Source organism: Pelodiscus sinensis, chromosome 13, assembly GCF_049634645.1.
Source record: "Pelodiscus sinensis isolate JC-2024 chromosome 13, ASM4963464v1, whole genome shotgun sequence".
Classification (NCBI taxonomy): domain Eukaryota; kingdom Metazoa; phylum Chordata; order Testudines; family Trionychidae; genus Pelodiscus; species Pelodiscus sinensis.
The window spans coordinates 17,569,122-17,587,031 of NC_134723.1; the positions used below are offsets into that span (position 1 = coordinate 17,569,122).

The 17,910-nt window shown below is 44.9% G+C and overlaps 1 long non-coding RNA gene across 1 annotated transcript in view; it reads left to right on the top strand.

Moving 5' to 3' along the window:
• The first annotated feature begins 5,711 nt into the window (after window positions 1-5,711).
• LOC142831283 (uncharacterized) overlaps window positions 5,712-17,910 on the top strand; it is a 38,007-nt gene continuing 25,808 nt past the window's right edge. The window contains exon 1 of the long non-coding RNA XR_012906996.1: window positions 5,712-5,757. This is a non-coding gene — a long non-coding RNA (uncharacterized LOC142831283). The remainder of the gene's footprint in view (window positions 5,758-17,910) is intronic.

Below are 17,910 nucleotides of genomic sequence, written 5' to 3' on the forward strand. Positions count from 1 at the left end.
AGGACTCTCCACTTGTCCTTGTTGAACCTGTCCTAATTTCCTAATAGTCCTCATTTCCACTGTGTAAACCACAGGGTAATTTGATTGCAGGCCACAAGGCATTTTGCTGAAGTTGACCATTTGCAGGCACTGCCCCTTGCAGCTCTCAGTGGTCATACTTCACTGTTATCAGCCAATGGGAGCTGTGGGAGCAGCATCTGTGCGCAAAGACCCATGCGGATGTGCTGGTCACCACTTCCCGCAGCTCCCATTGCCTGAGAATGGTAAACCACGGTCAATGTGAGCTGTGGGGCACTGTGCCTGTGGATGGTCAACATCAGCAAAATGCCTTATGGCTCACAATCGGATTACCCTGGTGGGCTGCTGGTTACACAGCGCACTTATAAACCCATTTCCTTTTGCACATTAAGAATTTTATTTTTAAATCAAGCCCTTGTATTTTGCATGTGAGCTGTTTTTAGCAGCACTGTCCTTTGAACTTCCACATTCTACTGCAACTTTGTTCAGCCATATTGTGATTAGCACTAAGCACAGACAGTTCAAATAATAGTTATGATAAGATGCTATTGAAAAATTAAAATTTCTACTCTCAAAGAAGTGTAAATGTGTGTTAAAAACTGCTACAGAAATCAAATAAACATTAAATAAGGCAGCATAACATTATAAAATGCATCATATAAAAATCAGGTGAGATAAATTAAAAACTGATTTTATTTAACTTTATAATTTTCTTGTATTAAACAACAAGCAATGATAAAAGATAGATCCATCTGTGCAAGATGAAAAACATTGAGTCCAATTGCCATTCATATAAAATGCCATTCATATGGAGATTAGCCCAGGGACCTTTTCAATATTAAAACTTTTACAGAGCTTTATCTTTAATCCCTAGAATTGTATAATGTTGTCAGAGCTTGGCTCAAAGTGGTTCCATGAGCACAATACAGATCTCTTGTAAAATCATCTGACTCCTAGACTTCTTATGAAAATAATTCTTAGCTTTAACAAGGGAGGTATCTTGCATTGACTTGCAGTGGTCAGAATGCACTGAGATGACTCGTCATTCTGTCTCCTTTTATTAACAATAGCAACAAAAAAAAAAACCCCAATAACAAAACTTTTTGGTTAAGTTGTGTTATGTGAACAAGCTTCTCGATGTGATATCTTCCCTCACCCATTTCCTCATTTCCAACCCTCCTGTTAACCCCTTCACACATCAGCTACGTAGGTGCTCTATGTCTACTGAGAACTGACCTTTTTTCCTTTTTACTGTCAGAAAATCACTCTGAACACTTAGAATCCAGAGGGAGCATTTTGTCCTTGCAGCACTTTGCAGAAATGAATGGATGCAGTCTCCCAATGCCTAGGAGATGAATGTCAGTGATCAGCTAGACATTTTATCCTGTCTGGTTTGTAGATGAGGAACCTAGGCAGTGAGGCTGTGACTTGTCCTCACCTGCAGGTGAGATCAATTGCAGGTCTATGATCAGAATGCAGGAGTCCAATACTGTGCACATAGGCCTTGTGGTGGCCAGCATTTTTCAATGTGCTTTAACATGATTGTGCCCTCTAGCATGCTTGTAACAAGGTTGGTGCCAGTGCTGCCAATTCCCTCTGGTGCTGTTCTGTAGGCCAGTGGTTCCCAACCTCTTTTATACTGGGGACTAGCAAACCCACTGATAAACCTTTGGCGGACTAGTAACATTATGCAATTATGAATATGCAAATATACAAATAAAATGTTACTGGCCTGCTAAAAGCTCCAGCTCCCCCAGAGCCGCTGCAAACAGCTGCCTCCAGATCCCCCATCCCCTGCCCCTTAGAGCCCAGAGACAGCCTCCTGTTTTGGGCCATGCAGCTCTGAGACCACAATGCCTGGCAGCAGCCACCAACCTCCATGCAGCTGCGGCCGCAACAGCAGTTGCCCTTCAACACAGCCTGAGACCTGGCAGCAGTCAGAGCAGCCACCTTGCAATAGGGCTCCGGCCCCGTCCACCATGTGGCCTCTCCCGTGGGAGCAGCTGGGACTGCGGCTGCATGGCAGCTTGGGCCAGAACCGTGGTACTAATAACAGCACCGTGGGCCTGGCTCCAGTCCCAATATAGGGGGCATGCTGCATTTGGCATGCAGTTGCGGCCCCAGCTGCTCCCAGGGATGGGGCCACATGGTGGACAGTGCTGGAGCCGGGAGTGGAGTCAGGGCTGCAGTGCTATTTTTAGTACTGCAGCCCATGCTCCAGCTCTGGCAGCCACCACGCAGACCATGTGGTGGCTGCTCCACTGCTCCTGGTGCGGGACAGCGTGACCCTGTCCCAGGAGCATCTGGCTCTGCTAAAAGAGTGGGCAGAGGAATCCTGACCCCAGCCCTTGCCTGCAGAGCACCCATAGCTCGGCAGCCAGTGGTTCGTGGCCTGGCAGTTGGGAACCACTGCTATAAGCCATGTTCTGTTGATTCCAGGGTCCTTCAAAGAAGCCCATGAATGTTAAAGGTCATCGAACAGTCACAGTAATTTCTTTTGCTGTCATAACCTCCTCATTTAGTATAAAGTGATGAAATCTCCCTCCATATGCTCATGTAAATCCTTCTTCTCTCTCCTGTCTTCAGGGCTGGTCTCATTTCTATTGAAATCAGAGAAACTATTTTCACTGACTTTGACTAGATTTCAACTGGTGCTTACTAATATAAATAAAATAAAATATATAAATATATTAAAACCATCACACTGGCCAAAGAGTAAATCCCACGTAAAAGTATTGAGTTTCGATCCTATCCATTACTACTGTTAATAAACTTCCCACAATTGTATTATTCAGCTTTGGGACGAGGCATGTACTCCACACAGGCTCTGAAAGGGTTAATGTGAGCCTGAGAGGCCATTTAACATATCAGGCTGCAGCTGGAGAATGAGCCAGGAATAAATGAGGATTAAATCTAATGGGGAGAGGCTGAGAAAAGCCTTAAACAGGAAGTCCAGAGAGGAAAGGGGCTATAATTCAGAGTATTGCTTGGATTAATTAGGGGAGCTAAAAAGAAAGTGCTGCTGCTGCTATATATAGTATGAATGAGAACAATCATAGGGCCTGGGGAGCAAGATTTTAGTTGTGTGTGCTTAGTGGAGTTTCAAAAACAAGTCAATCAAAACTCAGTCATTATAGATTGCATGGAGTATATTTCATACAATACCACTGTGTATGGTGGGTAGCTACAGCAAAAATGCGTAGCCTTTAAGAATGAAAATATTAGATGTGATATTTTGGTCTAAAGTTAAGGAAAATATGCAGCTATGAATACTGGAAAAACGTCTGAGGGAGGCTGGGAATTAAGTTGATGAAACATAGTCTGACAAAATAAACTTCCTCATGTTCTTACAGTTAAAATGTGAGCAGAAGAGTTAAATGAAAAGAAAAGGCTAGAAGATATTACAATTTATAGTTATGGGTCAGTAAATTACACCTGGAACATTATTTTTCCAGGTGTGGATTTAGAATTATATAATACAAAAATGAAAAGAAAGGCTCATCTTGTATGGTAAATGGAGTTCCATAGCCAAACATATACTGGGGGGTCAAAAGATTAAAAAAAAAGGTAGAGTGGAAGCAGCATTGTGCATCCCTGAGACTGGAGTTAAGAAATCTAAAAGAATATCTAATTTTGTAGTTATTATGAGAGCTGGATTTGAGGGAATTAGCATTTAATTGGATAAGGGATGTGTGGCCTACTGTTGCTATTAGATTTTTGGATTCATTACCAGGCATACAGGCAATACAAAAGCGTACCTCAGAAAGCAGATCTAATGACTGTAATATTGTTTTTGACTGCAGAGATAAGTTCAGCAGTGAACACAGTACTAGCGGGGCATTGCCAGGGGTAGGCCTGTTTGGGCCACGGCCCACTCACTAAGCATTCAGGCCTGTCCTCTAGTCCTGGCTTTGCTATGGCCCCAACACTTGCCCTCCTCCATACACCTGGCGCTCCACTCAGGGTGCAGGGACTTGTCCTGCTCCAGAGCCTGCCTACAAGCCCCGGTGTCACAACCATGCTCCGTGGCTGGTGTGAAGGGTGGAGTGGAGCAACCCTCTGCACTCCAGCTCTGCCCTGGAAGGAGTGCTAGACAGGTAGAGTGGCAAGCCCCCGTGACCTGAGCCCACTCCCCAGCAGGAATGCTGGGGCAGGTGAAGCAGGTTGAGCACCTATTTTTCCATGGCTGTCCCATTGGCTGGGGCCCCTGGGCATGGCCTGGTTGGCCCATTGGCTGATCCATCACTGTGAGGCTGGTGAGCAAGTGAGCAGACACAGGAGATCCTCAAACAAGATAGGCGTGCTGCCATGTGCAGCTGGGCACAGTGTGGGGGCAGTGGGACTGGGATGAGTGCGGGGAGCCATGCACATGGGAGAGCAGTGTCTCCTCCTGGAGTTGGGTGTATACTTGGGGCCCGGAGAGGGTGGGGAAGGGCTGGCAAGAGTGTCTATCACCCCATTCTAAGCCTGCTGGAGGGAATGAACAGGAAATGGTGTCCACAATCCCTCCCACCCTCTGTCCCTCTGTCACCTCATGTGAAGTCCGAGCCCACCCAAATGTCCCATCCTGGCACATTCTGATTCTTAGATACCTTGCAATGAAATGGTGGGTGAGGGGAGCCAAAAATGCTTTAAAAATTAAGAAAATGACATAAAGATAGCCTTGAGTAAGTAGGAAGATAAAAGTTTAGTTACAAAGGATTAAAAAGAAAAGGCAAGAATGATAGAACAAGGAGAAAAGAGGAAGGGTACAAGGCCATTAGGCTCAAAAACTTTTGTGAGGATGTTGGACTGTTTTCTGCTAGACTTTGTAATCCTGCAAAGAGTGGAATGAAATGTGAACTGGCAAGAGGGCTGAGTCACAAGAACGATGAACCTTTGCAGGACCGATATGATTCTTGGCATGGGGCACTATATCTGGGTGTGCAAGACCTAGCAATGAGAAGGCATTTTAGTGGGGATTCTTACTATTTTGCAAGCCTGCTTTGGTACCCCAGTATCTGCCTGTTCTTGCAGATGGCTCAATACTATAGCCTACAGCAAATACGAAACTATTTATTCACTTTAATTGCATTTATTTTTTAATAAATAGGCAAAGCCCCCTTTGAGTTCAGGGGCAAATAAGTATTTATAAGCAAGTAATAAATCAAGTTAAAGTCCATTGCATGAACAGAACACTTTTAACTGAAATGGGCTAGTTATTAAGGGATTCTGAAGAGAATCATGATTTCTGAAAAGGTATTTACTACAGGTCACTCTAGGATATGTAACATTGGCCTGGATAATCTATAGAATAGTAGGCACGGATACTATTTGATTATTACATTAGATAAATTGTACGATATACATCACATGTAGCTTTATATTTGTTACAAATGCAGTGTACTTGCTGTAGGAGGGCTTGCTAATAGCAGGCCTGCAGAACATACGGCCCACGGACCACATGCAGCCCACAGGGGCTCACTGTGCGGCCCATGATGACTACAGGCGGCATGGCCGCATCCAATCTGCCAGCTGGGTGGAGGAGTGGAGCGCTGCCGGGGAGGGGGAAGTGCGGCAATTCTTGCTGCTAGGCTGCTTGCGTGCAGCTCCAATGTGAGGAGGCAGGACGCGAGCCAGAGGGTGGGACGCCGGCAGACGCCAGGACGCTGGTGTAACGTGGCGTCGTGACATCACGGCCGGCGACCACCGTATTCAAAATGGCTCTGGCAGCCCCGCAAACTGAAAGGCAGAAGCCAGGTAGGGGAGAGGAAGAGCTTGTGCTGAGGGAAGGGGGGCAGGTCAGGAGAAAGGGGAAGGCACCAAGGGGCAGGGTGCAGGAGAGAGAAATGCCAGGGGGCCAAGTGAAGACAATGAGGAAAAGGGCAGGAGGGGAGGTGCCAGTGGGAGGGGGGACAGGGTGATACTGGGAGAGGAGAGGGTAAGGGCATTGGGAGCTGTGTGTTGTGCAGGCCTGATTTAATTGAAAAAATCTTAATAATGTATCACCCTCCGCCCCCAACCCTACCCTTGCAGCCCGCAGCTATTTTCTTTGGAGTAATATGGCCCTAGCTGCTTTCCGAGTTGTGCAGACCTGCTAATAGAGCTCTGTTTGGACCAGTAATTTAGACAATGGTCTGGATTCTTCATTGTGTTGCACCTTGCATTTATATTTGAACTAAAGGGCTGCCATTCTGAAGTGGTCACATTTGGCCACTTGGATTACACACAGTGCAAGGCTATGGGGATCCAGGCCTTGCTCCACAAGAACTTATACTAGTTTAACAAATTGGTTTAAAAACAACTCTTGTAGTTGAACTGGTGCGAGTTTGTGTATAGTTAAAGCCTCTGGCCCAGTATGTTTTTCTGTGTGGTGGATGCTAAAAAAGGATTCCTATTTATGCTATCTCAGTATTTGTTCAGGGATAAACGGAGTTATTTTTAAGTAGCGAAGGCCTTGCTCACATTGCAGTCATTGGCAAACTCCACTGAGAGCAGTATTCAGCCAGGCATTTGTAACACATACTGACAATATTGCAGGAATAGCAGTGATGTTTCCACATTAACATGTATTGGAATGGATGGTTTGTTCCTTTGGTTCTTAGTTGGGGACTTGTTTTGTGATTAGCTCCTATGCGCCTCAACTACAATGCTGTCTTCTTTAGTATCTTCAAGTGACAGAGTAGCCACTTGTGAGTAAGAGCAGCTAAGTCAGTTTTCATAAAGGTCTTGTTAGGCCCAACTGGATGAAGTAATAAGAGGGCTTGATTCACCTGCAGGCTGTCTGGGTTCTGCTTGTTAATTGTAAAAGCTTCACATGGAAAGCTGAGGGAGGATCAGAGATAACAGCGATTTTATAGGTAGGCAATTGCTAGAAGTACTTGCCTTTGTAGGTGGTGAGTCTTAAGTGGCCTTCCTCAGATAGGTGTACCTTACCAGAGGAGTTTATTTGTGGGGTAGTTTTCAGGAGTTTTGAAAGGGCATTTGATTTTTTTGACTGCACAGTTTTGCATATTCATGAACTAACCACTTCAGCACAGAATTGGGGCTGCCTGGATTATCTCATCTACAGTTAGATTATTTCACGTATCTGGAACACCCTAAGCCTTTGAAAAGTAAACTAAGGGCCTTTCCCCAAGGAGTTCCTGTAAATCAAAAAACATGATGGTTTGTTCATCCCACACTAGCTCTGAATTGGTTACTATGGGCCAAAAGGGGCCAGCTAATCTTATATGCTGCACCTGGAGGGAAGCCAGGGCCTGATGGACACTAATTGCTGATGAAACCCAGTTGGGGGAGGAGTTAGGCTAGGATTATAAAGCCAGAAGGTGAGCAGGAATTAATGGGTTCCAGAAGAAAAGGGGGAGGGGAGAGAAATGAAATGAAATGAAATGAAGGTTGTTGAGTGGTAAGGAGATGATCCTTATAAGTAGGCCTACAGGGTGAAGTAGTTACAGAGAGTGGTGTAGGCTCTGGGGGGTTTAAACCCAGCAATAGATATGGAGGTGGAATGGGAAGAAGTCCAGCAAAACAGCCATAGGGTCTGAGATTGAGCGAGGTCTAGGTGATTGATCATAGTGTCTCTGGTCTGGAACCCAGAGTTATGACTGGCTCCAGGTTCCCTTAGTAGCTATGGGGAGAGTGGCATGGGACCTGGAGCCAGAAGACTGCTTGAGATGGCTTATGCTTTGCTTACCTGGTGACTTTTTGTATCCTAGAAGGTGCAGTGATTATTTAATGACATGCGTCCTGTAGCAAGAGCACTATGAATCATATAGTGAGAAGGACTACAGCATGGGTGGCTAATAATTTTTGATGAGGGGTGGGTACTCCAGTAACTTGGTAAATGGTCAAGGGCTGCACTCTTGCATGATATTAATGGATGAACTGCGATGGAGGTTGGGTGCAGAAGGGAGCTTGGGGTAAGGAATTGGAGTGAAGGAGGGGGTTGTGACCTGGGGCACTGGACTGGGGTGCAGGTGTTTGGGTTGTGACCTAGAGCGGGAGACTGGGATGCAAGGTTTTGGGATGTGACCCAAGGCAGGAGAGGATTGTGATCTAGGGCAGAAGATTGGGATACAGGAAGGGGTGCAGAGGTTTGGTTGTGACCGAGGGTAGGTGATTGGGCAGGAAGGGATTATGATCTAGGACATGGAAATTGGGGTAGTGGATCTGGGAGGGTGTATAGGTATAGGAGGGGGCAGAGGGTGCCAGAGGCAGGGTGTAGCCATGACACTTTCCTGGGTGACTCCTGGTCAGCAGTCCAGCATATTTCTCAGGCAGTCTGTCTGCCTTCCCTGCCCCCACACAGGCTGCAGGGTTATGTTTGTGTGTGAATAACTATGAGCTGGAGGGGAGGCATGGTGCTTTGTGGCTGCCTGTTATTCAATCAGGCAACTCCCTTTTGCTTCTTCTGAGGCTCCCTCCTGCATCTGCAGGCCAGATCCAGTGGCTTGGCGGGCTGACATTTTGTGTTAGCCTGGGCTAACTCATTCCCTGACCATCACCTTTTGAATCCTCTGAATTTCTAAAGTCTCTTCTTGAGGCATAATGTCCCTGCCTCCTTTTACCTTCAAGTGCATCTTCTCTGAAGTGTTTTGGGGCAGTGGTACTGGTGCAAAAACCTACAAAAATTCTATATTTTTATAACTGGCAAAGAAGCAAGGGCTCCTAAAGGCACATGTATGCTGTCTTCTGCAGCATGGTCCTTTATGATGGCAATTCTCAGTGTCTGTTAGCAAATTATTACAGATGGCTGGGATCAGATACTTGAATCCTATTAATTTTTGGTAATTGAGGGAGGGAGAGAGATCACTATGTGCTCTCAAAGGGATTTAACAAAACTGGTGACAGTGAGCTAAAAGGGGAGAAGTGACAGGACACAGCTTCAAATGATTTCTTCTGCTCAGAGTAGTTATTTTTTTACCCTGTGCATTTTGGAAAGCCATAAATGGATCTTCACATTCTGAAAATGCTGTTGGGTTGTCCTGAACCTTCCCAATGAACACACAATTCAACAGCTGTCCCAGATCTGTAATGTGCTACTAGGCTGTGTCTACACTTACACTTGCTTGACACAACTTTTATTTGTCAAGGCAACTCTTGTTACCAACCTTCCTGCTGAACAACAAGGTTTTGCCATGGGAAGTGAGTGTGTGAATGCTGCTTTGTCCTCAGGAGCACTCTTCTGCTCCTTGTTAGGGGTGGAAGTGTTTGGTCGGCAAAATTGCCTACAAAAAGCACTCAAACTTACAGACTTTTAGAAACTGCATAGTGTGTATGTGTCCTTGAAAGGAGAGTGGTGCCTCATGGAGGGGACTTATTCTCTCAAATTTGTTTATTTTTAAGTGTTTTAAAGGGAACCTTTTTTGGGTCAGGGGCCACTGACCCACAGAAAAATCATTTGGAGACTGCACAAGTGAGAAGCAAAAGACCCCTTGAAACTCCCCCACTCTTCACTGATATGGTCTCCAAGTGAGACACCTCACTCCCCTGTTGCTCCAATCCCATGGTGGGAAGGGACAGGGAGGACTGAGGTTCAGGGCTTCCCATAGGCCAGATTTACTGTTCTGAGGTTAGTGGATTTTGTGGATCCTCCCCCAGGCTCTGGGGTGGGGACAAAAATGAGTTCAGTGCGGGGGACAGGTTTTCCAGTGAGTGGGATAGGGTTGGCGGTGCAGGATCGGGGGTGGGGTTGGGGGGTGAGGGTGCCATGTCTGATGGGAGGTAGGGTGCAGGAGCAGGTTGGAAGTAGGGGGTCTGGCCAATGGGCAGGGACAAAAGCAAGGGAAGGTGCAGTGTGGGCCAGGAGGGAGGAAGCAGGAGGAGGCTGGGAGGAGGGTGTCTGGCCAGTGGATGGGGGCAAGAGCAAGGGAAGGTGCAGTGCGTGGCCGGGAGGAAGAGTGCATGAGCAGACAGGACATGTAGGGTCTTGGTGGGAGGGTGCATGAGGGAGGTGGGGGTGCAGGGTCGGAGCATGAGGGTAAGAGGGGGTATTTACTTGCCTACATGCCCTGCACTGCTTCCAGGCACTGTGTCCCAGGTACCTCCCATCACTGCTCCCATTGGCCATGATTACAGCACCAGAGAAAGCCTCCACGTGTCATGTCCATGCACTGCTGTTCCCCCAGCTGGGGGAGGGAAAGCATGAGTGGCAGTATTCAAGATGCTTCTGGCTGTGCTTCTTTCCTGCAAGCCAGATCCCACAGCGAGGCTTGGAGCTACCCTTCCTGCCCCCCACAGGAAGCCGGCTCTGGTGCTCCAGCCTTGCTGGGGAGGGAGTGGGAGGTGTTGTGAGGCTGGAACACCAGCATGGGTTCCCCACTGTGGGGGAAAAGAGGGAGGCTGAGCTTGGGCCACGGACCACCTGGAAGGCAGTGGTCTGTGGACCACAATTTGAGAACCACTATCCAAGAGCAGGTATTGGACAGCCAGATATCATACATCTTCCTCCCTCTGCCCTACCAATGTGGTCACCTCTGACTGCATCAGAGCCTGGAAGAAGAGAATCTTTTCCTCTACTTAGCCCAAATGCCCCTTACATATTTATAGTAGCTAATACTGGTTGTAAATAATACCTTGTTCAGAAAGAATTGTCAGTCTGCATCCTGCCACCACTCTGCGTCCTGCTACCCCTTGCCCTCAGCCACCCAGCCTCCTCCCTCTCTCTCCAGGTGTGGGAACTGCCTGGCCTGCCCCATGATCTGGTAGTGGGAGCTGCGTGACCTTCCCTCCCTGGTGCTCCATGGAGGTGGAAGCCATGACCCACATGACCTTTCAGGGGGGCGGAGCAGTGAGCCATATGCCCGCCCCTCTCCTGGGGGGGGGAGGAGCAAGCAGGAGCCACACACTCTCCTGGGGGATGGGAGTCGCATACCCTCCAGGGTCATGGGAGGCTGAGAGATCACTGGGGGAGAGCCAGGGATGCTTATCCCCAGAGAGAGGTGGGTTGGTAAGCGTAGCAAGCAGGGGACACAGCCCCTTAGTTTCCATTTAAAATCTTTTGTAAAAGATTGTTTGAGCCTAAGCACTTCCTTTTGTATCCTTGTCTTTTATTGAAAATGTTACGGGGTCTATCTTCTGTAGAGAGTACTATGGAGAAGAAATTGTAGTTGCCTCTTGTCACAGCACCTCTGTCTCAGCTCAGAGAAAAGGGGGAAGAGGGAAGCTAAGCAACCTTTTGAATTCCTTATTAGATCCATCATTCTGCTGCAAACTGATCACTCTAAGCTACCACTCCTGATGCTAGATAGCAGCAACACCTGGCTTCTGTTTTTACATCTGTAGTTATACTATTATTTGGCCTTCCTGGTGATAATCCATTTGAACAGCTTATCTTAAAAGAGCAAGCTGCTGCAATTCCCACTATAGGCAAATGAGCAGTTATGGAATTAAAAGGCTTTTTTTTAAATCTAGCCATCACTTAAAAAAGTAGACCAAGAAAAGTTCACAGTCAGTGACTTTAGCACTATAACAGAAACAAATATATATCTCTAAGATGACATTTTCCTTAAAATAAGCAACATCAGTAAATTGCTTAGTTAGGTGGCAGCAGACTGAATTACTGTTCATGACTAGAACAGATCTAAGATCCTCCTTCAGGAACTGTACATGTATGGTAACATGTTTCAAGTGGGTTGCAGCACCACTTAAATCTGTTCCTGCTGCCCTTCTGGAAACAGATGGGCACCAAACCTGAGTGGCTTTGGAACCATGTGCTCCAAGTGGCAATGCCATTTGGTTTGGGGGGAAGAAGTGAGGGAGCCCTCAAACAGCATGCCTGGGACAAACTGTTCCTCCTTCTCCCTGCAGCCCTGAATGTGCAAAATGGTCACTTCAAGTGGGGCAAGAGGTTTTGAGAGTCAAAGTGGGACGGTTTCATGAAACCTGGGATTGGAAAGCTGGTTCAAGCTCTGATCTAAGTATCTTCCTGAATCAGAGCCTATATCAGTAGCCATAGGTGCTCTGAGGGAAACATGTGAGCTGGGTCCTCAGCAATCCGCAAAAGATCCAGTCTGGAGCAAGGTGGAGTGAATTGTGCCTCTCTGGGTATGTCTCCACTGACATGGGACCTTGGGCTTTAGCTCAAAGTCTGCTTCCATCTATCCATCTCTCTGAGACAACTAGGACCCACCCAGAGAAGTGAAAAAACAGATTGACAGAGCCAGAAGAGTACCCAGATATCAGCTACTTCAAGACAGGCCCAGAAAAGAAAACAACAGGACAGCACTTGTCATCACCTACAGCCCTCCAACGCATTATCAACAATTTACAATCTATCCTGGAAGGCCTTGGGGAACAGGCCAATCCTCACCTACAGACAGCCCTCTAACCTTAACCAGATTCTTTCCAATAACCATGCAGAACCTCCATCATACTCATCCAGGAACCACCCCTGCACTCAACCCCACTGCCAACTCTGTCCATACATCTATACAAGCGATATCATCACAGGACCTAACCACATAAACCACCACATCAGAGGCTCATTTAACTGCACATCCACTGATGTGATCTATGCCATGAAATACCAGCAATGTCCCTCTGCCATGTACATTGGCCAAACTGGACAGTATCTGCGAGAGAGAATTAATGGTCACAAATCAGATATTTGAAAAGGCAACACACAAAAACCTGTTGGGGAGCATTTTAACTTGCCTGGGCACTCATTAATGGATCTCAAAGTCGCTCTATTATTTCAGCCCAATTTCACAAGCCAACTCCACAGAGAAGCCTTAGAACTTAACTTCATTTGCAAGATAATTCCTATAACAGAGGTATGAATAAAGACATTTGCTGGATGGCTTGCTACATTCCACATCCTAATGACGTAAAAATCCAAACAATGCGTTCTTAAGAACAATTAGTACCTTCTCTGTCAGCTTAATGAAGCATGAACACTAATTGCCTATTTCTTTCCCCTTGAATGGTCATTTTGAGGACCATGGTAATTTCTAAAAACATTGAATGACATACTCTTCCTCCATCTCTGTCACTAAGTATGTTAGCTAGAATTCATATGCAAATTTGACACTGTCAAAATGGGTCTGAATAAAGATATGGAATGATTCTCACTACAATAAGTAATTTCCCCTTCAGGTACTCTCACCTTTTCATCACCGTTGGAGGTGGATCACATCGTACTTGGAATACTTGGAAGATCCATGATTTCATTGATGTGAATAGTCTTGGTACTGATGCAGATTGCAAACTTTTCCATGCCGTCCTGTTTTGTGTGTTCTCATCCATGTCTTTCAATGAATCCTCCATAAAGGATCCTCCCAACATGCTGGAGGCCTTCCTCTTGTTCTTTTTATGTCTTGTGGTTATGAATGGAATATTCGCACCATCCATCTGTTGTGTCTCAGTCTTGCTACATGACCAGCCCATCTCCTTTTCCAATTATACATAATTTGGATGATATCTTTGACATCGTTTCTTGTGCGCAAATTGTCAATAGTAACATGCTGTAGCCTACTTATACCCCCCATGTGTCTTTCCATTGCTCTTTGGGTAGTTTGCAGCTTTACTTCTTCTGTAAGCATCGTGTTCCAGGTTTTGCAGCCATACAGCATTAGTGGAAAGATCCTTTAAAGAGATGGGCTTTTACGGTAGTAGGTCAACAAAAATACTGTGCAGACTCCCAAAGTCAATCCAGCCCGACCTCCTCCCCCTGTTCAGTTGAGTTGGGCCCAACTCATTGTCTATCTGCAACACTTGTCCAAGATATCCACATTGATCCACTAGGTTGATGGTCTGTCCATCCAGCTGCATGATATATTCTGAACAATACATGTTTTTCATCCACTTTGTTTTTCCAGGGTGGCTGGTCAGGCCAATCTCCTTCACATTCTTACCAATGTTATTGAGGAGGGTTTGCAATGTTTCAGGTTTTGATGCAATTAGGACAATGTCACCTATGAAAAGGAGCATCTGAAGAACTTTGCCATCAATCAGAAATCCATCTTTCACTTCGATCTTCCGCAGGACATCTTCCAGGATCCTGGCAAACAACTTTGGTGAACAAACATCCCCCTGCTTTATGCCTTACTTAACTTTGATGATCAAGGGGTCATCAAAAAGCATGATTTCCATAGTTGCATCCATCATGGAATCTTGTATGATTCTAACATACACAGGGGAAACACCCTGTAAAAGGAGAGCACTTCAAGCTGCATTTTGTTCCACTGAAACAAAGGCTTTTTGAAGTCAATGAATAACAAGCATAGTGGGATCTTGTACTCTCTATGCCTTCTGGCCATCTGTGTGATCACAAAAATATGGTCCACTGTGGAGACTCCCCTACAAAAGCCTGCCTGTTCCTGTGTCATGTTTTCTGCACAGACACCCTCAATATGGGCATAGATCATTCTATAAAGACCTTATAAAGATGACAAAGCAGCAGGCAGATGGGTTGATAGTTGCAAATGTCTTCTTGATCGCCTTTTTCTTGGCAGTTTGTTATATCTTTCAATCTTTTAGAATTCTCCCCTCTTTAACGTATCTTGAAAATCTCTCACTAAGTGCTCTTAAAAGTATATCACCTCCTGCATGAAATTCTTCTACATGTACTTGGTCTAAACCTGCCACTCTTCCCAAATTCATCTACTGAAAGGCCGCTGCCACGTCTTCATGGAGCACATCAGGTTTGGAAACCCAGTTACAATGGTTCCACTGCTGTTGCTGATGAAAATAGTTCACTATAAAAACGCCAGCAAATTTGTTCCATTTCACATCTGTTCGTCATGCTTGGAAGAGTTTGGCTTAGCTGGATTTCACATCAAGCCTTTGCAAACTAATTTTCTCTTCAACTGCCTTTTGCTGTTTTGCAAGGCACTACTGCTCATAAACTTCTGTCCTCTTTCTCCTCAATGTTTTAGGGTTTGTCTAGACTACAGGGATTTTTTTGAAAAAAGTGGCCTTTTTTCGAAAAATCTTTACCTGCATCTAGACTGCAGCCATGTTCTTTTGAAAGTAAATTGAAAGAACGCAGCAGTTTTTTTGACTGAAGAAAGCCTCATTTTACGAGGAATAACGCCTTTTTTCAAAAGCGCTCTTTCGAAAAAAGGTGCTATGTAATGCAAACTGTGCTTTTTCGAAAGAGAGCATCCAGACTGCCTGGGTGCTTTCTTCTGAAAAAGTGGCTTGCTTTTTCAAAAGCACTGGTTGTAGTCTAGATGCTCTTTTTCAAAAGAGGCTTTTTCAAAAGATACTTTCGAAAAAGCCTCTTTCAAAAGAGGTTTGCAGTCTAGACGTAGCTTTACAGACAAGCTTATACTCTAGGCTGGTACTGCCCTTGAATGTCATGTCTTTTCACTTGGCAAGAAGATCAAGTGTTTGCTGGGTAAGACAACTTCTGGACTCCTTTGCCTTCTTCACAGTGGCAGCATTTTTACATTTGTCAAACTTTGCTAAAAAGCAGCAGTAATTGAAATCAATATCTTTGGTTTTGTCCATTTCCTATGACTCAGAGTCGACACTATACTTAAGTAGATCTGAGCAGAACTGTTGTACCCGTGCACAGTGCCTAACTCTCGCCTTTATCCTTTTTTTCCCATTTGATGTTTATTTTGACTCTTGCTCTAGCCAGTTGATGATCTGACTGTATACAGATGTCTGATTCCGAAATGACTGTTACATCTGTAACCAGTCACCTCTTGTACACCAGGACATAATTGATTTCACTTCTTATTACGTCATTCACCACTTGCTAAGTCCATCACCTTCTAACCCTCTTCGTGAAGAAGGTTTTTATGATGTATAGACACGAGGCTTCTGTGTAGTTGACCAGACTTTGGTCACTTTCATTTTTCATACCTGAGCCATATTGTCCAAAGTAGTTTTCTCGATCTTCTCTTATACCTACATTGGCATTGAAATCAACAAGCACCACTGTATATGTTGTTTGTCTGAAGAATCCTAGCAAGTTCTTCATAGAACCTTTTCACTTCTTCATCTTCCATAGTGAATGTCAGTGTGTAGGCTACTATTATTTTTACAGTGGCCCATTTGCTTATGCTCATCATGAGCACTCTGAAACGAGATGATAAAATTACCCATTAAATGATGTTTTCTGCCACCTACGGAGTGCACAATAAATCTAACTACTCCAACTTGTCCTTCTGCTGTTCCAAGAAGATTTCGTGATCCATCCTTCCATTTTGCCACAACTTACTTTTTTTCTTCTGGTTTCAGTTATAGCAAGAATATAAAAAAAAATCTTCCACAAAATCCTACTCCGTTGCCTTATCATGATGTGGAGGTGACCCTGGGCTCTTAAAGGCTATGCCAGTGGAGCGCAAGGTCTGGCAGGTTCTACTAAGCTGGAAAGGTTTTGAGTATGGCCCTGGTGGTGGACGATGTGTCCACTGTCCAAGTTTGGAGAGGTTCATCACCAGAAGGTTGGCCACTAGGTGACAATTTGGCCACAGCAACTATGAACACAATAATACAGCATGGCTTTCAGTCCTGAGCAGTTCCTCCTCACTTCTGCAGTGATGATGATGGTGGTGGAGTGGTGGGTATGGGGGCAGAGGATGCCAAGGATCTTGCAGCATCGAGACCGTCCATTTGCATTAATTTATATGTTGGCACACAATGTGCGATCCCTCTCAAGTGATGAGCAGGTTGATATATTGCTGGAGGAACTGCATTATATTCACATTGATATTCTTGCCATAACTGAGTCACAACTACCCTGATTTAATTAGCACTGACGTTACATACATGATACTCACATCTCTGTATCCCTGCCTTTCTTTTGCTTCAAGCGTTGAAGTAAGGGAGTTATATCTCACAAAAACTTATGCCCTATTAAGATTGTTAGCCTTTAAGGTGCTACTGGGTTCCTTGTTGTTTTGGCAGTACAAACATTCCCACATTGCCCTACCAAGGTACACTGGTTCTGACCTGCAGGGACTACATAGTGGGTGTGACAGGATAGTTCTGAGTTCATGCTTGTGTTGATCTTGACCTTTCTGATAAAACTGACAGAAAAAACATCAGCTTGTGCCAAGCATCATGAAGGGTTTGTGATTTGGACACCTGCCTAACAGGAACTAAACTGAAGACGCTACTTTCATTTCACATAAGCCAGCAAACACTAGATTATTAAAGTCCTGAAACTGTTGACTTTTTTATTCCAGGCCTATTGAATACTAATCTGTCAAGTAAAGTCTCATCGTCTAATGTACTACTTTTGTACATTAACCAATATATCTTTGTATGTTACACACCCACATATTCTGCGAATATTTTCAATGTAGTATTTTTCCTATAATACTACTAAGGAGTTTGAAGTACTGGGAATTTCTCTGATGCTATGGTTTTAAACATGCACTATTAAAAACTAAGGTCATATCTATAATGCTGGCAGATCAGGTGTCAGCTCATGCCAAGGTTCCTGGGCCTCACTGAATACTTACAAAATGCTAACACACAGGATTGTTTTGCAGCTGTGCAGGATCAAAATAGATATTGGAGTTATAATAATGTATTTACACTATACAGAAGGCTCGTAGGATGCACCATGTATTAATCCAACTTGTAATATGTATCCCATGGTATAAAGTAATGTGTGTTCTGACTATAAAGATGTTTTAAGACTGTAAATTCTCCACAGTCAGGGAGAACAGACTGTGAAATTAGTTTACCCCAAGAGATAAACTTCAGATAATGTAACAATAAACAGGTAAAAGGAAAACACAATAACTGTTTCTGTCCCCCCAGGAATGGTATTTGCTCAGTTGTAAGGCCAGGAAAATGTGGGTTGATCTGGTTGGTGCTGGTAATAGAGATGAGAACATGATTACATATGCTCTTTGCTAATACAGAGCTTAGCAAAAAGTGTATTGGTCACTGAATAAGAGTGATAGTGATCTATGCTGACAAGTATTCCAAACCCCACGAAACATG